The sequence below is a fragment of the Megascapheus bottae genome, chromosome 1, assembly GCF_031878675.1.
Source record: "Megascapheus bottae isolate mThoBot1 chromosome 1, mThoBot2.hap1, whole genome shotgun sequence".
Classification (NCBI taxonomy): domain Eukaryota; kingdom Metazoa; phylum Chordata; class Mammalia; order Rodentia; family Geomyidae; genus Megascapheus; species Megascapheus bottae.
In genome coordinates, this window is record NC_143509.1 from 11,881,914 (window position 1) to 11,905,353 (window position 23,440).

At 39.5% G+C, this 23,440-nt stretch overlaps 1 pseudogene; it reads right to left on the bottom strand.

The window, feature by feature from the left end:
• Positions 1–16,921: 16,921 nt before the first annotated feature.
• Positions 16,922–17,817, bottom strand: LOC150068403 (olfactory receptor 7E178-like; annotated as a pseudogene).
• Positions 17,818–23,440: the final 5,623 nt, after the last annotated feature.

Here is a 23,440-nt window from a genome sequence, read left to right on the forward strand (position 1 = left end):
TTCTATTTGTCTATTGTCACCAAATATTAAATACTGGAAAGTGTTTTGTGAAAGGCCTTCTTAGTCCCCCAGTGATAATCTGGGCATCTGTCTCATTTCTCCCTGACTTCCAGGAAGAGAATACCAGTTTCTTGTTTAGGGGATTATTGACTGATCACAAAACAAAGCTGCAGGGATCACCACTAGTAACGAGTATAGAACGTGCAATCATCAGATAGATTATTGAAGAGGAAGAATCCAGTAACTAAATGTTAACCAGCATGGCCTAAATCTCAGGAATAACTTCCTACACTGTCAGCAATTTCCACAACACCTGCATTAGTTCAGGAAGAAGCAGATATCATATCAGAGGTTTTGATTTATTTATATGTAGGAGACTAAAGAATTAGTGTTTTTTTAAGTATACTTCAGTGCCAGTCCTGGTGTCTCATACCTGGAATCCTAGCTACTTACTTAACAGGCTGAGTTCTGTAGAGAGATGTACAAAACCAGCACGGGCAGCAAAACCTGTGAGTTCTCATCTCCAATTAGCTACCAGGATGCCAAAAGTTGAGTTCCTTACTCAAAGGTTTGAGCTTTCCTTTGGGCAGGAAAGCCTCAAGGCCTGTACTCAGGCCCCAAGTGGAAATCCTAGGACACAAACACCCTCACACACATGTGCGTGAACAAAGTGAGAGAGAGAGAGAGAGAGAGAGAGAGAGAGAGAGAGAGAGAGAGAGAGAGAGAGAGAGAGAGAGAGAGAGAGAGAGAGAATGGGGGGATTAGGAAACAAAGAAACAGAGTGAGGATGCAGAAATCTCCTGGGAGATTGCAGGCACATTGGATGAAAAAGAAGTTCATAGGTTAAAAAAAATCACTGCTGTGAACCACTCTGTAATGAAGAATAATATGTATTTTCTCTGATCAGAAAACACTTCCTATAATGTTCTAACATAGTTGAGTATTACGATGAATACATACGTAGGAATAAATGAGACATAAAGAAGTGTGGGACAGAATGTCGATATCAGCTATGCATATTTGAGTTCAAAATGATTGTGGAATTCTGACTTCATTATGTTTTGCTCTCTCTTTATATCAAAGGTCTCCAATTAATGCAGAGCTATGCAATCTAACAAACGACCCAGAATTTTATCTCCTGGGACTCTCAGATGACCCTGATCTACAACCCATGCTCTTTGGACTCTTTCTGTCCATGTTCGTGATCACTGTGCTCAGAAATCTGCTCATCATCCTGGATGTCACCTTTGACCCCCACCTCCACACCCCATGTACTTCTTCCTGTCCATTCTCTCCTTGGATGACATTTGCTTCATCTCCACCACTGTGCCCAAGATGCTGATGGACATCCAGACTCACAGCAGAGGCATCTCCTATTGGAGCTGTCTCAACCAGATGTCTGTTTTTGTCATTTTTGCCTGTATGGATGTTTTGCTTCTTACTGTCATGGCCTATGACCACTTTGTGGCCATCTGTCAGCCCTTAAATTACCCTCTCATCATGAACCCTTGTCTCTGCCTCTCCTTGGTTCTGCTGTCATTTGTTACCAGCTTCTTGGAAGGACACCTGAACGTGTGGATGGTGTTACACATGACTGATTTCAAGGAAGTGGAAATCCCAAGTTTCTTCTGTGACCCTTCTCATGTCCTGGAACTTTCCTGTAAGCACACACTCACAAGTGATTTATTTCAATACATTTTTTGGTACTATTTTTGGTTTCTTCCTACCTTAGGGATTCTTTTCTCTTACTACAAGATTATTTCTTCTGTGCTGAGAATGTCATTTTCACACGGGCAGTACAAAGCCTTCTCCACATGTGGATCTCACCTGGCCATGCGCTGTTTATTACTTGGGACAGCATTGGGGGTCTACTTTTCATCGGCTGTGTCAAATTCTCGAGTGGCATGGCTGTGTCTTCAACAAGGTACACAGTGGTCACTCCTCTCCTTCATCTACTGCCTGAGGAACAAGGACCTCAAAAGTGCCATGAACAGGTTGTACAAACCAGGAAGTGAGACCAGCAGGTAGGAAGTTTTTTCTTATGTGGTTTTTGCAGAAGGAACAAAATTGAGCATATAATCTGATAACTTATACGTGTCTGAAAACATTATTATTGTATTTTCATTTATATAATCCATTCTTAGAAAGGTTCTCGCTATCATGATAGATTTCTAAAGGAGGACTATTTCTTTTCAGTGTTTAAATTGTTAGTTTGTAAAGAATGATGAATGTCTGCAGATGGTTGGCCCAAAAAGGAATGTTGCAAGGATTTAGTGGTGAAGTTTGTAGTATGTAAAATTTATCTCAATAAACTTGGACCAAAACAGATTTTTGGTTTTTTTTAAAGTAGGCTTTGAAATCATAGCTTTCTAATTTCTAGATATCCGGCCTGCTGCCCTTTTTTGAGTTATTTTAGAATTTTAACTTGGTACCTTAATTGATGCCTGTGATGCATTGTTGTTCCTTAGACATTTGAGTGTTCATCTCAAATTCACTTGAAGACACACCAAGAGTAAGGTACATCGGCTTGGTTGTGGCCTTCCAAGCCTCAACCAGCCATAGCTACCCCATCCTTCATCTGTCAGCCACATCCTCACCATGCAGTTATCGCTGTCAAGACTGGGACACTCAGCGGCATCAACTTGTGGATGTGAAATGCAGTGTACAGTCCCAATCTATGACAGGAAGATTCTGTCATGGATATACCTAACATCAAGTCTTGGTTAATTCACAAATGCAAAGAACTAGCTGGCCTTTCTGTGTCAGTCCAGGCCAAGTTGAGCGGCCACCCAAAGTGCGGAGTAACTGATGGGATTGGCTGCGACCACTGCATCCCATGTCAACTGCTTTTTACCTTCTTGCTTTACTTCTCAACTCAAGAGGTTGCTGCAAGAAACATTTCTATATGCAATTTTCAGCTCAAAAATCTTTCCATGGATTTCAACGGCAGTTTCCTATTAAGTCTTATACACTGTATATGTATGGTACATTGTGGTCCAAATACTTAGGAACATTTTGGAGAAAACTTATATCCCCTTAACTCCATTAATGTCCCAAGAGTACCAGGAGATGTAGATAGAGCAAGTCCATAAAATACTCAGCATTTCCATATGACAAAAACCTGATATACTTGGATACTTCAACTAGCCGATCCAATGTCTACCACCAGAATTACCAGTGGTAATGTTTAAGACAAGTGCCAATTGTTATGCTTTGCCTACATTGCCTTAGTTTATTCTTACGGTCTGTTAATAATTTGTATATATGTGTGAAATAATATTGTTGTTAGGACATCAGTATCTCATTGTGACATCACTCAACTAGTACAAAATCATAGTTTATGACATCACATTGATGGAATGACATCACTGACCTACCATAACATCCTAACCTTTGTGATATCACGTGGCAATTTTTACATCAGAGAAGCTTTGATCTCATGCCTTGATTTTAGCCTAATAAAGTTTCAGACGTGACAGGCATTGTGACAGCAAAAAATCACCATGACCTCACATCAGTATTTTGGTATCTTTTTGCCATTGTGATGTCAGAAACCAATTTTGATCTTAGAGTATCTGTGAAATTACTGTACTATTGTGACATCCTAAACCTACTGTGACACCACAGTGTTTGTGGCAATCAATTGATTAAACCTGAATTCAAAGTATCAGCAGATGTGAAGTAATGCACCACCCATCTGGCGAATGTATTGTAACCCTTCTATTAATTACAATAAAAATATATAAAAAAATAAAAGTATCGGCAGCCCCATACATGGAGATTAAAGAAACCCTTGCTTTATTCATAGTCACATGCTCACAATTCACACATATGCACAGACCCTATTTGTATAGGTTTCTAGTTATGAATATGGAGAAGTAGTACTTTTCTGATCAAAATATCTGAGCTATTGCAAGTATAAATATATGGGCAAGTACAATTTCATTGATTGCCATAAAAAGAAACGATAACACCAGTGGGGTTTTCTGTCCAATACCAGGGCTTATGCTCAGCTCTGGTTTGCTCATTTGAACTACATCTCCAGACTGCCTTTTTGCTGAATAATTAAAATGGGTTTTCAAACTTTTTTTTCAAACCAGACTGACTTAATGACATTCACAGGACAGATAGAAAATCCTGAAGATAGAAGAGGAAAATGCAAGTGACACAAGAAGCAAGTAAAAGCACACCTATAACATTTACATATATTCAAAAGACGTGGTTTGGCTTGGCTCTGATATTAAGCTTCCCCAAATCCGGGACTTGTGGTAAGCCATGCACAAGGAAGCCAGTTATGATTTTATGAGGCCCAAACCATGACTTTGTTTTCATTGGGCTGATATGTTACATCAGGACACAGTAGAAGTTCTCTAGGCCTATCCCTGAAGGCATACTACTGGGCTGTTCCTGACAGCCTTATTTAGATCAAGCAGGAGGATGTCATACTATTGTTGGAAGGTAGATTCTCTAATAATATAAATGTAAAAGAGTCTAAATTTTATTTATTTTTTGAAGTCCATGGGACTTGAACTCAGCCTGGGCATGGTCTCTCTGCCTTTAGGATCAAGGCTTCCACCCTACCCCTGGGCCTGGGGTCTGTCCCTGAGCTCTTCAGCTCAAATCTACCACCCTACCCTTGATCCAAGCCCCATTTCCTATTTTCTAGAGGTTAACTGGAGATAAGAGTCTTAGGTCCTTTTTTGCCCCAACTTGCTTTTAAACTTGATCATCAGATCTCAGCCTCCGGAGTAGCTAGGATGAGTCTGAACTTAGTCTGAGTGCTCATCCAGTATAGCCTGAGTTGATAGTTTTACTGTTGTTGACAGAAAGCATCTTTCTATCTATTCTCTAAGTTCATGACAAAAATTATTTCACTCCAACGCTGTCTATTTCACCCTCATAGACCAACTATTAGAAGTTTATAATAGTGGCTTTTCTCTTCCAGGAAATTATAGCTACAAATAGCCTTAGACTGAGGGTAAAACATCAGTACTTATAATAACTCCGGTTTCTGAAACCAATACCACTTAACTGTATTTCAAGCTTTCTAGTATTTCACTGGCACGTCGGTCAGTTTTATATTGATAGAAGCATCAAAAAATAATAAGCCAGTATTTCTTAATATATATATATATGTGTATATGTGTGTGTGTGTGTAAATAATTTTAATACCCATCTTGACTTGCAGACCAACCGGAAAAACTATAGGATTGAGTAACAAAATCTTTATGGTAGAAAATTAGTTGTTGCTGAGGTTTCCTGGTTTAAGGATGCTGCTTTTCCACTGAGTTATAACTCTCCATTCCTCACTTTCATGAGGGGGTATGCATTTCGAGGAGCTTACTTCATTAGAGAAAACAGGCCCTTGCACTTCTCCATCAGCCTTGTTGGAACCATGAATTTCAGATTATAATTTCCTGAAGAGCAAGGATTACTAACTTGAACCAAAGATCCTCTATCCTTTCCAGTGTTTTGAATACATTTAATTACTTACCCCTAACCAGAGGCCAACTGAGTACAGGGTATATCATTTGAGTCTGAAAGAGACATAGAGAGAAAAAGAAAAAGATTTTGAGAGTGTGTGTATGTGTGTGTGTGTGTGTGTGTTTGTAGTTTATGGCCTAACCAGATATTCCCTGTGATATGAATTTCCCAGAATATATTGTAACAATTCAATTCTGTATTGGTAAATAAAAGCTATTTCTTAGATTTGGACAACCTTACACACTTTGTTCAAACACCAGGACCAGAACTCAAGAATATATTAACAACTAAATACTGACAATAATTTTAAAATATTAAAAATATTTGATAAATTAAAAGAAGAGCTTAAACCATTTTAAATATACTCCTGGGATAGATGATTGGTAGAAAGGCAGGGGACACAGGCTGCAGCCCTCACTGTGGGCTTCGGCCTGTGAGGTGACACACTGGAGCCAGGCTGTTCACCACCAGGCTGCTGGAGAAACCAGCAATTCCAGTCTGTGGAAGCACTGGGAGGAAGGTCAAAGGGAAAAAAGGGAACACACAGAGCAGCACTTCCACAGACAATGTCACCACTTCTGGGGGCTTAACACATCTAAAGGGACTACCTGTGTCCTCCCCACACAATTTTCACCAAGAGGGTTCAACCTAGCAAGGGGCGTTTTCTAGACACAGCCCCCAGCCGGCCCACTCAGCTCATCACATCACCAGCTCTGGAGACAGCAGGACAGACTCTGCTAAGCCCAGTTTCTCTTTCCACTTCCCTACAGTGCTGGACAGTGGGTGGGTGGATATGTGAGCCATTCCCAGCTCCCCTACTTCATTGTGAAGAACCTCCAACACAAACCCAGAAAAAAGAGCCAGATAGGCTGTGTAAACTAGCTCAAAAGGAAATTCCTCCCCCTACTCAGCCTGCTTTCCACCTGACCAGAAGCAGTCATCCCACAGCACAGTACACCCTAACCAAGGGTAGTGGGAGGGTGGAGGAGTTGGACGTTACTGTTGATGGTCTACACTTCTGGGCCCAGCGTACAGGAGAAACCTCCGGCTCCAGTTCAACAAGGGCTCCCTCATTGCCTTCTACTGTGTCCTGGGCTACCTGGGCTCCCTAGCCCTGGCCAGCTTCACAGTGGCTTTTCTGGCCAGAAACCTGCATGACACCTTCCATGAGGTAAAGTTCCTGACCTTCAGTATGCTGGTGTTCTGCAGTGTGTGGCTCACCTTCCTGACTGTCTACCACAGTGCCAAGGGGAAGGTGATGGTGGCTGTGGAGGTCTCCATTCTGGCCTCCAGTGCAGGGACCCTGGCTACAACTTTGCCATCAAGTGATATTGCCTTTTTTATTAAAGAATTTATTGACATTGATTTTTACATCATATTTCAAATCTCATGTTTAACAAAGAAGTATTCAATAAGGGGATCTCTATATACAATCACTGGAACTTAGATTTTAGAACATAATTAAAATTAGGCTGAGAGTTTGTATGTCATAGACACATATTAATCTATGTAATAAAATACTGTGTCTATAGAGTCATAAGTTTTTATGTCTATGTATTTCTGATTATATTTCCAGTACCATGTCCATAGCTTTGGTTACACAACTAGTGAGTCCTTACTTTTGTACTGTTTGGATCTAATAGCCAAATATTAAGAATTCCCATGCGCCTTTTGTTCCTTTGGTCTTTACTTGTCTCACTCAACAAGATTCACTCCAGATTCATCCACTTCCCTGCAAATGCCATTATTTTATCTTGTCTGTTGGCTATGTAGAATTCCATTGGATATATATATACCACATTTTCTGTGTCCATTCATCTGCAGTAGAACATCTGGATTGTTTCCATCACCTGGCCATTGTGAATAGTGCAGAGATGGACGTAGCTGAGCAGGTGTGCTTATCATATCTTGGGTTATGAAGCTCAGGATAGATGCCCAGGAGTGGTATGGTGGGATCATAGGGAAGGTCAATTTTCAGTTCTTTAAGAAACCTCCACACTGTTTTCCAGAGTGACTCAACCACCTTAAAATTATTTTCAATTCTTTGTTCTTGTTTTTTTCCCCTTTCATGGCCTTTTACTCAGGGATAGGGAACTGTCCTGGGGTTTTTTCTCAAGGTTAGAGCTCTACCACTTGAGCCACAGTACAACTTCCAGCTTTTTTTCTATGCCTGTGATACTGTGGAACTGAACCCGGGTCTTCATGCATAATAGGCAAGAAGTGATACAGATTCTCAAGAAGATGTTCGAAGGTCCAAAGAGAGAGATCCTATTCTGGAAGCAAGATACTTTAACATGAGTATTAACTTGCCAGAAATGCTTAGAGTTTCTGAGGCATTTTTAAGCCATAACTCAGGAATTCCTTCAACAATAAGTTACTATTCTTCATTTCATTAGTGACATTCTTGTCACAGCAAGTTTCCTCTAAGACTTCTTCATTATGTGTTTTATCCTGGATTTTCTATATTTTCTATGCAACTGGCAGCAGAGGACTTTTGTCTTCCTTTCTTCCATCCTGACTTACTTCCACTCCCCAATCCCATTCTGCATTCTTTTGGAAAGAGACCCTCTAAAAGCACAGGCTGAGGCCAAGAGTTTGGCCAAGTGGAGTTGAACTTGACTAGCATGCATGAAGAGCAGGGTACTATTCTTTGGTTCCACATAGCCTGAAAAAGTTGAAAGTGCTGTTGGGGCTCAAGTGGTAGTGGTAGCCTAGTGCAAAAGAAGCTCAGGGAAGTACTCAGTCCCTGATTTTAAGCCCCGAGACTGGCAAAAACAAGCAAAACTCTAAATTCTGGAGAAAACCTGAATGGTAGAGGATCCTTAAACAATTACAGACCCAGGAAGTGTCAACACACTTCAGAGATGGAAGGACAGTGAAGAATTGAAAGCATGCCCCAAGAAGAAAACAAGGCTTCAATGGCTTCCCCTAGATCATTCCTCTCCCACACAGGTGAATGTGCTCATCTGAACGTCAATCACCAACTGGAAATTCATGACAGGATCTTAATCTACTCACTGCCTGGGAATCACTGCAGACTCAGGCCCATCACTTAGAAGGAAATGGACACAGCATTAGACAATAGCCACCCAACGTGAATGTGAATGACAGAAGATGACACATAGAATCCATCATCTCATGACACTATCAAGTTCAAGTATGAGAAGGACACGCAGACAACTAACTGTTGTCATCACAAAGGCTCAGTTCAACAAACCTTCCCGTTATCCATCTTGGTCCAGGTAAACACAACATGAGTCACTCCTTAATACTAATGGGAGAAAAAGTAGATTTGGTAAAAAGGAAGGTGACCAATATATTCTACTGGGAAGGAATAGCATGTAACCCATGCATTACTTTCATTTTATTTTTCTTCTTGGTTCAGTGTGGGTATGTTAATATTGGCTAGGAATCATTTTATTTTTCTTAAGAATAACTTATTTTTAAATTTCTATTCCTGGGCAGAATATCCTTCATGAAAGAGTATTTCCATTTCCCAGGAATTTCAGATGCAGAGCCAGGGGCATTCGCCAGGCTGCACACATCAATCTCTAAGACCTTCCATCTTTCCAAATGAAAAGTTCTTTCCTTTAGAAACTAACCATAGAACCCTTCACTGTGTGGACGATCTACATTGTATAATGACACACTGTGTGCTTATCTTTGTGTGTTTCTAACCTGGCAGATGGCAGGATTCACAGCACAAATTGTTTGCTTTTGTGATTAATTTCCATGCTCCATGGAGACATAAAGCCTACAGGCCTGAGATTACACAGCTCTGCTGTGGAGTCTCCTCAGAGAGCTTTGAATGTCCTTATTTCTCAGGCTGTAAATGAAGGGGTTCAGCATAGGGGTGACCACAGTGTATATCACGGCCCCAGCCCATTTCCAGGAGATTCAGACACAGCTGATCAAAGATACACACCCATACTCGTTCCATAAAACAATCACACCACAGACAGGTGAGGGCCACAGGTAGAGAAGTCTTTACGCATCCTACCGAAAGAGGAGAGTCTCAGAACAGAGGAAACAATTCTAGAGTGAGAAAAAAGGATGCCCAAGACTGGAATAAAACAAAATAACACACCAGTAACATACTTCAGAGTGTTGCTGGAGAATTTGTCACAACTGAGAAGGCGAAGAATATCAGAGAGATTGCAGAAAAACTTGGAAACCTCCACATCTTTGAAATTGGGAAAGTGCAGGACAAATAAATTGTGTATCTGGGAGGCAAAAATACTAGCCAGGAAAGAACCAACACTAAGAAACCACACAGGTGAGGGTTCATAATGACAGGGTATTGTAGGGGTTGACAGATGCCCACAAGCCTGTCATAGGCCATCATGGTCAAAAGTATATTATCCATACTTCCACACAGAATATAAACAGACATCTAGGTGAGGCAGCCCGCAAAGGAGATGGTGCTGCTGTGAGTCTGGAGGTCTACCAGTATCTTAGGAACAGTGCTGGAGGTGAAGCCAATGTCAGCCAAGGAGAGGATGGAGAGGAAGAAGTACATGGGGGTGAGAAGATGGGAGTCACAGCTGACAGCCATGATGATGAGCAAATTTCTGAGCACAGTGATAAGGTATAGGGACAGAAACAGACCAAAGAGAATGGGCTACCGGTCTGGATTCTCGGAGACTCAGGAGATGGAATTCTGAGACTGGAGTAAGATTATCTGCCTCTGTCTTGCTTGGACACCTGTTGAAACAAGAAAATGTTTTAGAAAAATTAAGTGGACAACAAAAGCTATGTATAGATGTTCAAGTATCTGCAAGCTACTGTCAACACCTGATACCGAAATCATTCTCCATGGTGACATTTCCTGAATGTCTCAAACTCTGTCTTTTGGTTGCTCTACTCTCAAATTCCTATTGGCTTCTACTGTAGAGATACACAGCATTATAAGGCAAAGGTCTTAAGAATTTACAAGTGCCCAATAACACTGAGATGCAATCTAGTCTTCAAAAATAGAGAATGAGAAGCTGGGCGCTCATGGCTCATAGCTGTAATTCTAGCTACCCAGGAAGCTGAAATCTGAGGATTGCGGTTCAAATCCAACCAGTGCAAAAAATCCATTGACCCTTACTTACAATTAAACATAAAAAGCATGGAATTAGCGGTGGTTTGAATGGTAGAGCACCAATTTTGAGCAAAAAGAAGCTCAAGGACAGTATTCAGGACCTCATTTTAAGTCCAAGTCTTGCCCAAGCAAAAATGGGAGAAATAGAGAAACTAGTTCACTCCCACCCCTTTGTAGAAAAATCTTATCCCAATGGAAATAAACTCAGCATCCATCAAGTTTATCTTGTTTTCTTAAAAAAATTATAAAACTTTCCTGGAATTGGGTTTTGTTTTTGAGTAAATACCACAAAAGGCAGGACGGCATTTCTGAACAGAAGTTGCAATCTGAAAATATTGTTTTGTGTGAATTCCCAGAAGTTTTCCCTAATTCTTGTGCTTTCTTATTTTCCTCCTTTAAAGAATTATTACCTCACACTTTGCTTCTATAGCTCAAAGATAGTAAACAACTCCAATGTGCAACTTGGCTGAATCACACAGTTTTATAAAGAGGTTGCTAACAAAATAGTATTAAGGCTTAATCATATTTATATCAGGAATAATTTACAGAGGTCTTTAAAACTGTTTATGAGGTATGATGGTTGAACCCAGATGATTCCGTCTTTCTTTGTATGTATTTCTACGGAGAAACATTGTAATATTTCTATACAAAGATTTTATGTAAAAATGTCAGTACTGATGTATGTATACAGAAATGCTTTTCTCTCAAATCTCACCCCTAAAATTTCCTAAAATTTAGCAATCAACAAAATGTTTATTGCTCACAAAATGTACTAGCACATATCAGCAAGAGCTCTGAAGGATGAATGTCTACTTCAAACCTGAGAGCTCACAGATGATATTACATGAGAGAGGGTTGCCATCTAATTTGTAAGATTGTCTGAACACTGAAATTATGTGCCAGTTGCCTCTGGACACATGTGAGAATTCCTATGAATTATGTGGCAGAGGAAGTTGTATGAAATCAGGCGGTTTTCTATCACTTCCAGCATTTTCTTTTCAGTTTCACTAATAACTGATGCATGTTTTCCAGAAGAAATGAATTAACAAATATGTCCCACCTATAGGTAAAAATCTTTTATGATTAGTACAAAAATACCTTTTCCTTTTTGATAATAATCATGTGAGAATTCTTTAACTCCAGGAATATGAAAAAGAGGAAATGTAAATAGACATACAATGTGGAGCAGACAGCTGGAATTATAGAATTGTAGGACAACGCTAATAAAATGCTAAAATATATAAAATTATATAAAATGATGTGGTAATACTTCACAGATTGCAGTGTGTGTACTTGTCATCTTCTCACCTACGTAATCCTTTGGAATATTTGCGTTATAGATTAAATAGAAAGATCCAGGAAATCTAGAAGACATAGAATCAAGACAGGTGTGTCTGTAGCTGCTGGTGTTTGAACTCAGAGCCTGGACTCTGCCCTTTAGCTTTTTCACAGAAATCTAGCACTGTACCATTGGAGCATCTGCTCCACTTCCAGATTTTGCTGGTCAATTAGAGTTAGAGTCTCATGGATTTTCCTGCCCAGCCTCAATTTGAGCCTAGATCCTCAGAATTTCTTCTTCTGGCCCCAAGAGAACTTTTTTGCCAGTACTGGGCCTTGAGCTCAGGTCCTGAACACTGTCCTTGAGCTTTCTCAAGGCCAGAACTCTACCACTTGAGCCACAGCACCACTTCTGGCTTTTTATTTCTAGGTATGTGGTACTGAGGAATCAAACCAGGGTCTTTGTGCATGGTACGCAAGCACTGTACCACTAGTCCCTGAGATTTTATTTGGTTGATTAGGTTTCTTGAATTCAGAAGGGCATTTTATTTGTGCTTGTCCTGGAGATGAAATTCAGGGCATAGGTATTGTCCCTGAGCTTTGCTTGCTCAAGGCTGGTCTTCTATGACTTGAGCCGCACTTGTACCTCCTGTTTTTGGGTGTTAAATTGGACTTTGACAGACTTCCCTGCCTGGTCTGGATATCTCAGCCTCCTGAGTAGGATTCCTGGCATGAGCCACCAGTGCCAGACAGGAATAGATTTTAAATAAAACTCAGGACCTACGGTTCCAATCCCATTGCTTGGAGGTAAAGAGGATCTGTAAAAGCTGCCATCAGTCATTCCAAGTGGGTAAATGAGTACTCAAGAAAATCAAGGAGTTAGGGCCTGGGTTTTTCAGGAAAAGGAGAGGGTAATTCATCCTTAAAGTTCCTGAAGAACTAGGTAATCTGGTTTGGGTTACCAGGCATCCTGGAGATGATCCTATGAACAGCTTAAAGAAGGAGCAGATTAAAGGAACCCTCAGATGGCCAGTTTCCATTGAACTCTTGCCATTCCACCTTAGAAATGGCCTATGAACACTGGCTCTACTCCAGAAATCAGAGAAATTTTCAAGCATTAATTCCACTAGGGATGGAGACTGATGTCAATTGGCCCATGTTGTCCCATTGGCAAATAGAAACAGTTGCACACAGAGAGAAACAAGTGACCCACAGACAAGCTGCAGGTAGCCTCAAAAAGAAAAAAAAATTAGAAACAGGGTTAGGTCCGGAGTTCAAGACCCTGATAAAAGGATTGCAGTGCTAAATTCCAGAAATCTTAGCCTTAGTTTTGAAATCTCACTGCTTAAGATCTCACAGTCTTGGTGACTTCTTTCTTTTCCCTCTTTTCAAAATTTTATTATGGATAAATAGTTGTACCAGAGGATTGAACTTGTCATGTTTATTTGTATACTCTGTGATCAAAGTCATTCATTCCCCAGTTCTTCTAGACTCTCCCATGCCCTACCCATCCCGTCACTTTGTCTGGATCACTTTCCACATATGCACATGAGCAAATGCAGTCACAATATTCTTTGGAACTCAGGGTCTGGGTGCTGTCCTTGAGCTTTATTGCTCAAGACTAAATCTCCACCGCTTTGAAACATGAGGCAACTTCGGGTTTTCTGGGGGTTCATTGAAAACAAGAGTCGATAGATCCTTCCTGGAGACCTGGTTTTGAACCATGACCCTCAGATCTCAGTCTCCTGAGTAGCTAGGATGACAGGTGTAAACCACCATCACACAGTTTTGTTTACCTTGTTTCCTGATGCTTTCCTGAGCATATTTTATTTTGTTTATTCCAATTTCAATAAATAATGAAAACCCCAACTATGTCAAATATACCTGTAGCCCCACTACACTTTACAATAAAAAACAAAAAGATAAATTTTTAAAAAGTGGACAAAAACAGATCATTTTGGTTTTGGTAGCACTGGTGTTTGAACTCAGGGCAATCTGGTTTCTTAGCAAATGATGTATAACATGCTTTTTTGTTTTTAGTAATTTATAGATAGGATTTAGGACTTTTTTAATGCACAGGTCTGGCCAGATTCTTGTATCACAGGGATGAACTTGTACCTGCTGGCTCATAAAATCAAGGTGGATGATTTTTGTTGTTGTTGGCTTGCCTCTTTGTTTTTTGTTTGTGTGTACTGGTTCTGGCATTTGAACTCAGGATCTGGACACTTTCCCTGAGCTTTTTTGCTCAAGACTATTGTTCTACTACTTGAGCCATAGCTTGACTTCTTGCTGTGTCTGTGTGTGTGTGTGCGTGTGTGTGTGTGTGTGTGTCTGTGTCTGTGTCTTTTGTGTGCTGAATTGGACATAAAATTCTGATGTACTGCCCAGCCCTGGATGGCTTTGAAACAGAAATTCTCAGGTCTCTGCCTCCTGAGTAGTTAATATTCTTGGTGTGAAGCACAGACACACAGGTAAAAGTGTTTTTCATCAGGGAAACAAAGAAATGAACATTATTTTGGACTTGGTGATAAAATGAATACATAAGCTATTTTATATTGCAGAAGGTTCATTGATTTACAGAATATGTTTGAGACATATCAAATGACAATATAAATAATATCAGGGTGTGGCTCATCATGAATTATTATGAAATATGGGGAGATGAATGCTTGCTGATGTCACTTTCATGTCACTTGTGTGATTGGCTCTCCCCATATAGTTAACTGGTATAATATTATAAAAGTTCACATTTCACCGAAATCACTGATGCTAGATAAAGTATATATAATTTAATAATAGGATTAAGCTACCTTCTCTCTTCTCTCTTCTTGACTTCTTGGTAGAAAGAGATTTCAAATTAATATGTCCACACCCTTGTACAATGTATATTCACACCTGTAATCTTAGCTACTGAGCGGGCAGAGGTCTGAGGATCTTGTTCAATGCCAGCCAGAAAAAAACAAAGCCCAGAGATTTTTATTTCCAATAATCCCTAGAAAGCTGAAAGAAGAACTGTGGCCAAGTGTAGGGCAGTATCCTTGAGCTGAAGAGGTCAGGGACAGCACCCAGGGCCTGTGGTAGGGTGATACCCTTGAGCTGAAGTGCTCAAGGACCAGGCCCAGGCCAGAGTTCAAGCTCCATGACCTCCACTCCGCCCCCCCAAAAAATTCAAATTTCCTTTTTTACACACATGAACATGGAATATTATGACTGCATTCTCCTATGGTTGTTTGTTTTCATTTATGCCAGTACCTCCTAATGGAATCCCACTCAGGACACTAATATTCAGGACCTTTCTGTTGTTAAATTTTCTGGGGACTACTCAAAAACTTACAACTTGGAATTGCACTCCTATATATCCTATAATTAACCAACCTGGGGCTTGAATACAGGCTCTGGACCCTGCCCTTGGACTTCCTCAAGGAAAGAGCTCAAGGCCACTTGAGCCACAGCACCACTTCCAGCTTTTTCTGTGCATGTCATACCGAGGAATCAAACCTGGGTCTTTGTGTTTGCTAGGCAAACAATATACCACCAAAACTCCTGGCTCCAATTAGCCATATTTCAGATGCTGTCCTTTGCCATAAAATTTGGAAGCTTTGTTCACCAGAGGAAAAATCTAAAATCTGTTATTTTGGACGTTCCTTTTTATTTTTCCACCCCTCCATCCATGTTAGTGAGTTCATTGAACTATGTAAGCTTTGAATTAATTTTTATAATTGTAAGTTGTGCAAATCAGGGTCCATGATGGTAGGAGAGCCAATCATCAGCCTGTCCTCTGGCATCTCATCAAAATCTCCAATACCATATGACACTGAAGCCAGAAATCCTCCATGTCCACCTATACACAATCTATTCTGTGAGATTTTTTGAAGATTTTACTGACATTGATTTTTACATCATATTTCAAATGTCATGTCTCACCAAAAGTATTCAAGAAGGAAATCTCTATATAAAATCACTAACATATACATTTTAGAACATAATTAAAATTGAGCTGCATCTTTTATGTCATAGATACCTATTAATATATGTAATAAAATACTATGTCTATGGAGTTTACAGCCCATCATAGATTTTTGTCTATGTAGTTATGTTTGTATAAGCCTCTCTTCAGTTCCCTTGCCCATTTAGTGATGGGTTTTTTGGTTTTACAGGGGATTAGTTTCTTGAATTCCCTGTAGATACTGGAATATTAACCATTTGTCTGATGTGTTATTGGTAATACACTTTATGACAAATTATACAAGACTCTAGCCATGCACATGCAGTTCAAGCAAAGTCAGCTACACTCAGGAGAGAATCACAAAGTCTCAATACCTGTGAGCATCTGATCACATAAAACAATATTTATCAAAATGAACTCCAGAAAGTGGAAATGAGAGGTTCATTTTCTTTGTTGTTCTTTTTACTTTCTTTTCCTTTTGCCTTCTTTGTTTATCTGTATTGAGGAATGTAAGATGACAGAGAAAAGAAGAGAAGAGGGTGAACAAATGCAGCAGTGAAACTCACTAGATACTATGTTGAACTTGAATTCAAAAAATCATAGGTGATGATGGGAGGGAAAAATTGGGAGAGAGGGAAGGAAGAAATTACATTGTCCAGAATGAAACGCACTCTTAACCAGACTTATGTAATGGTAGCCCATTTACATAACACCTGTAAAATAACAAAAGGCATCAGAGGAAAAAAGTAAGGTACAGGTTATAATTTTAAAATTAACTCAAACTAAAAAGGCAGGATGGGATAGCTGGCTACCAATTAGAATGTTCTGACTTCATAGTCTGTACAATATTATTAATTTAAAATGTACTTATTACAAACTTCGCCACTCAATCCTTGCAATATTCTTTGTTGGGCCTGCCATCTGTAGACATTCATCATTCTTTGCAACCTAAAATTTAAACATTAAAAAACATACATTCCTCCTTTAGGAATCCATCTTGACAAAGACAGAAAATTTTTCTACTGCTAATGGGTTGTACTAATGAAAGGTATTCAGACACGTAGAATTTAAAGGATTATATGCTGAAGTTTCTTGCTTCTGTCAAAACCACATAACAAATGAACTTCTTACCCACTGGTGTAGGCTGCTGGTTTGTAGAACCTGCTCAGGGCACTTTTGAGGTCCCTGTTCCTCAGGCCATAGATGAAGGGGTTCCAGAGAGGAGTGACCACTGTGTACATTGCTGAGGACCCAGTGCTGCCCCCCCCGGGGAAGGTGACACAGCCGACTCAAAGTATACACCAAATGCTGTCCCAAAGAACAAGCAGACCATGGACATGTGAGAACCATGTGTGGAGAAGGCTTTGTACTTCCCGCTTGAAGATGACATTCTCAGCACAGAAGAAAGAATCTTGAAGTAAGAGAAAAGGATCCCTAAGATAGTAAGGAAACTATATATGGTACCAATAATGTATTTAAATAAATAATTAGTGAATGTGTGCCTACAGGAAAGTTCCAGGACATGAGAAGGGTCACAGAAGAAACTTGGGATTTCCAATTCCTTGAAATAAGTCATATGTAACATCATCTGCACGTGCATCTGTCCATCCAAGAAGCTGGTGACAAATGACAGCAGAACCAAGGAGACACAGAGATGGGGATTCATGATGAGAGGGTAATTTAGGGGATGACAGATGGCCACAAAATGGTCATAGGCCATCATAGTAAGAAGCAAAAGATGCATACAACCAAATGCGAGAAAAATACATATCTGGGTGAGGCAGCCCGCATAGGAGTTGGCTTTGCTGTGAGTCTGGATGTCCACCAGCATCTTGGAGAAGATGGTGGAGGTGAAGCCCATGTCAGCTAAGCACAGGTTGGAGAGAAAGAAGTACATGGGGGTGTGCAGGTGGGAGTCAGAGGTGACAGCCAGGATGATGAGCAGATTTCTTAGCCCAGTGATCAGGTACATGGACAGAAAGAGCCCAAAGAGCATGGGTTGTAGTTCAGGGTCATCTGAGAGTCCCAGGAGATAGAATTCTGAGATATGTGTTAAGTTTACACAGCTCTGCATTAATTGGAGACCTTTGATAAAAAGAGCTAGCAATACATGCTGAAGAAGTCAGAATTCCACAATCATTCTGAACTCAAATATGCATAGTTGATACCGACATTCTGTCTCACACTTTTCATTTGTCAGAAACCCAATCATCCTACATTTTTTTCTTAAAGCCTTTCCAGTGTTTTATATTCAGTGACAAGAGACAAATAAAAAGTTAAATTCACAGTTTATTTGTAATCTAACCATCTACAATTACTTCCATACAAATTGTGTGGTCAGTCATATTTTATTAGATAACATGATAGACTATAGGAAAGCAGTAAGAGATTTTATGTAACAATCATGTGAGCTTCTGCGGAGCAAAGTAATAACTTACATTTTTCACTACTGTTATTCCTTGGACTCTTCTAACAGAATATCAAGTTTCTAGCTTGTCTTCATAATGTAGTAGCAGTCCTTGCAGTTGTTTTTCTCTTCAGTTAAGACACAACACATTTCACTGTATTTTGAGACAAGAAGGAAAACTCTAAATCACCAGAAAGCTTGCAGAAAGCTCACTTGTATGAATAGTGTGGTACACTCACTACACACTTACTTGTGTTGCCTCTCTTTTGGGTCATGTCCATGAAGTACAGATGATAAGATTGTACCATGCATGAAGTGTATTAAAACCTCAGGCTCTATCCTCACAGTTGACTATGAACAGTGTATTGAAGGGGGATTATCAGGAAGGACTGGATCACATGGAATCAGTGAACAGACAGTGAAGACTTTGGTCACAATAATCAATGTGCATGTATAAGATAAAGTGTGGATATTAATGTTTCTGTTGGTGGATAGAGAGGGGAGGTATTTTGGAAGGTGTGGATTTTTCACATATTTTTATTGTAATAAATACAAGGGTTACATTATATTCACCAGAAAAAAGTGCATTAATTCACATACATTGATACATTTCTTATGCCTTGGTCCCCATTTCTCTCCCCAACACCAACACCCCTCACCTTGTTTTCCCGCCTTCCCTATCCACTTTCAAATAACCAAATACAGATATATCCAATATATCAGATAACCAAATGAGATACTGTAACAATATGAGATAACCAAGGGACAGAAAATTAGATGAGAGATAACATAGTACATTAAGGAAAACAATCACTCATTATATGGCTTTTGTTTCTATATCTTAGAGGTCCTTTTATTTAGCATCACACTCTATGGCCTTATGTATCTAGGTTTTGCTCTATTGCGAATCTCTGCTAGGAGAGCCCAAGGTTTCTATTGATTATGACAAATGAGGGAAATCATTGATTCTGGACAATTGGATAAATGCCAAGCAGTGGAATTGCTGGGTCATAGGGGAGCTCTATGTTTAGTCTTTTGAAGAAATGCCATACTGCTTTCCATAGTGGTTGAACGAATTTGCACTCCCACCAACAGTGTAGTAGTGATCCCTCCTGGCCAAATCCCTTCCAGCATCTGTTGTTATTAGTTTTCTTGCTCCTGGCCATTCTTACTGGAGTGAGGTGGAATCTTAGAGTTGTTCTGATTTGCATTTCTTTTATGACCAGAGATGTCGAGCATTTCTTCAGAGAAGACTCTCTTTAAGTCTTCGGCCCATCTTTTAATGGGATGGTTGTTACTTTGGAGATCAGTTTTGGAGTGATTCAATTTTTGAGCTGTTGATATATTTTAGATATGAGGACTTTGTCTGTTCTATAGTTAGTGAAGATCTTCTCCCATTCTGTAGGCTTCCTAATTAATTTTCTAGCTATGCCCTTTGCCATACAAAAGCTCTGCAGTTTAATGCAGTCCCAATTATTCAGCGTTTCTCTGATTTCTTGTGATTCTTGGTCCTTATTAAGAAAGTTTTGACCTGTGCCAAGGAGCTTAGTGTATCTCCTATTTCTTCTTGTAAAGTTTTCAGTGTGTCAGCTTTTACCTCCAGGTCTTTGATCCATTTGGAGTTATTCTAGTGCAGGGTTACAAAGAAGGATCCAATTTTAGTTTCTGCTCTTGTCTAAGTAAGCTTTAGCGCCACAGACATCTCAGTCAGAGTGGAAGGTGTGATTTTGTTTAAGATGCATTTTACATGTATATGAATGTCTTAAATGGAAATTTCTTCCTAAAAACAAGTGAAGAATAAATATCTCCAAAACGAGACTGCACTCATATCTATGATCTAGCAACTCGGGATGCTGTGAGTGGAAGATCAGGGTTTTTTTTATATAGTTTTATTTTAATTAATAGAAGGGTTACATTATATTCACCAGATAGACGGTGCATTACTTCACAAATATTGATACACTTTCTCATGTCATGGTCCATGGAAGATCAAGTATTTAGGCCAGCAAGGGCAGGAAAGTCTGTGAGATTCTGATCTCCAATAGACTACTCAGCAAGGGCTGGAAGTGGCACTGTGGCTCAAGGATTGTAGCACTGGACTTGAGCCACAAAGCTCATAGGCAGTATCTTATCCCTGATTTCAACCACAAGGACAAGCACAAAAAATGTTAAAAACAGAATGTCACTTATATTTTACTCTCATCAATGACTCGTGTGAAATGCAAAGTTATATTTAGAAAGGTCAGTTCAATGCACATGGTGGTATGCTATAGCAGAATTCAGAAGTGACATAAGGGCACATAGAGCCTCCCCATAATTAAAAAACAATAAACCATGAGACACAGTTTTCATATGATTTATTTTAGGCCATTTCATTTGTTTCAACCATATTCTACATGCCAATGAACCTTCTCTCATGTGAGAGAGTTTATTAACATTTTCCTAGGTGAAATAGAAAGGAAAGGTCATTTATTTTTTTCCTGACCCAAAACACTTACAGCGAGGCACTGTGGATCCACGGGTGCTATCCTAGCTGCTCACAAGGAAGAAATCTGATGATTTGTGTTTTGAGGACAACTCCACCAGGAAATCCCATAACACTCTTATTTCCAACTAAACACATAGAAACACACACACACACACACACACACACACACACACACACTCAGTCAGAAGTAGGGTGTAGTTCTAGTGATAGAGCACTAGTCTTGATGAAACAAATTTCTGGAAAGCAGCAATTCCTGAGGACTGGTACAAAGAAATAAATAACTCTCCACCCCAACATATGACCCAATTTTATTAACCAGCATACAAAGTCTCACACCCATAATGGAAACTTCTGGGCAGTTAAGTATGTCAATTTTGAATGTTGGACAGTGTCAGTTCTTTCATCATTCCCCCCCAAATATCACTCAACTTACTCATCTCCTGATTGTCCTACTTTCATTTTCACATATGTTGGATAATATTGAATCTACTTACTGAATATCATGAGTGTTTTCTCCCTCACCCTCACCCATGCGTCTTCATCCATCTACACCCTTTCTCTTGGTTTGATCCCCTCCCCAACACTTCAAGTACAAACTATTTCATATTTCTTTTAGATTAGCCAGTAAGTTCTTGCTTCAAAGGAATTACATGATGGGAATCCTCCCCTGTATAGTCAACTGTTTGTCAATTTGTGCACAGTCACCTATGTTCCTGCATGTCTTTTTATGTATATTTATAACATACTCACTTCCACATTTCCACATTTCAAGCAACTTGTAGGTACTCATGTTAGACACGCAATTGTATTAGAATTGAAGGGGCTGGGAATGTGGCTTGGTGTTACACTGCTTGCCTAGCAAGTGGGAAATCCCAGGTTAGATGCCTCTGTACCACATACACAGTAGAATCTGCTAGTGGAGCTGTGTCTTCAAGTGGTAGAGTGCTAGCCTTGAGAATAGAGAGGCTCAGGGCAGAGCCCAAGCCCTGCGTTCAAGCTCCAGGACTAAGAAAAAAACAAAAGAATAACAAAAAAGAAAGAAAGATAGAAAGACAGAAAGACAGAAAGAAAGAAAGAAAGAAAGGAAGAAAGAAAGAAAGAAAGAAAGAAAGAAAGAAAGAAAGAAAGAAAGAAAGAAAAAGAAAATGAAAATTATTTGCAGCATTTTCTGATCACAGAACAATAGAGACTCCTCTTCAAAGATCACTGGAAGAAAATCCACACCAGTCATCCTTGTTGGTAAAATTCAATCTCATCTAATCTATGAAGAAACACTCATGCATGCTTTCTTTTATTATAAAGAAATAGTGACATTTTCTTAAGATGTGATACTTGTAAACTTTCTGGAAAATATACACAATTGCGTTCTTACCCTTAATTTCATATGCATAATGCAGCCCTAGTGTGTACTATGCTGAGCCTTCTATCTCCCAGGAGATTTCTTCATCATTCCTTGGTTTTTTAACTCCCATCTTGGGTCTTTCCCTTTCTTTCTTTCTTTCCTTCCTTCTTTCTTTCTTTCTTTCTTTCTTTCTTTCTTTCTTTCTTTCTTTCTTCCTTTTTCTTTGTTTCTTACTTTCTTTCTTCCTTTTTCTTTGTTTCTCACTTTCTTTCTTTTCTTTCTACCAGTGTGTTTGATAGGTCAAGGACTTTTATTCCGAGTCTGGGAACTTCACTGTGATTTTTCTTCTCCTTCTACCACTTGAGTCACACCACTTCTTTCGTCTCTTTGAAGGTTAATTTTAGATATGATTGTCATAGGTATGAATATTAATGTTTCTGTTGGTGGATGGAGAAGGAAGTATTTTGGAAGGTGTGTTTTTTTCATAAATTTTATATTGTAGTAAATAGAAGGGTTACATCATATTCACCAGAAAGAAGGTGCATTAATTCACATACATTGACACCTTTCTTATGCCTTGGTCCCCATTTCTGTCCCTAACACCCACACCCCTCATCTTGTGTGCCCGCCTTCCCTACCCACTTTCAAATAACCAAATACAAATATATCCAATATATCAGATAACAAAGTGAGATACTGTAACAATATGAGATAACCAAGGGACAACAAAAGAGATAAAAGATAACATAGTACATTAAGGAAAACAATCACTCAGTATATGGCTTTTGTTTCTATATCCTAGAGGTCCTTTGATTTAGAGTCATATTATATTGCCTTGTGTATCAGGTTTTGCTCTATTGTAAATCTCTGCTAGGAGAGACCCAGGTTTCTACTGATTATGACAAATGAGGGAAACCATTGTGCCTATGTTCCTTTGAGTATGGCTTACTTCACTTAATATGATTTTTTCTAAATCTTTCCATTTCCTAACAAATGGGGCAATGTCATTCCTTCTGACAGCAGCATAGAATTCCATTTTGTACAAATACCACATCTTGTTGATCCACTCATCAACTGAAGGGCATCTGGGTTGGTTCCATAACTTTGCTATGGTAAATAGTGCAGCAATGAACGTTGTTGTGCTAGTGGATTTAGTATATCCTTGTTTCTGGATGATTGGGTAAATGCCAAGTAGTGAAATTGCTATGTCATAGGGGAGCTCTATGTGTAGTCTTTTGAGGAACTGCCATACTGTTTTCCATAGTGGTTGAACGAGTTTGCACTACCACCAACAGTGTAGTAGTGATCCCCTCCAACATCTGTTGTTGTTAGTTTTCTTGATCCTGGCCATTCTTACTGGAGTGAGGTGGAATGTTAGGGTTGTTCTGATTTGCCTTCCTTTTATGACC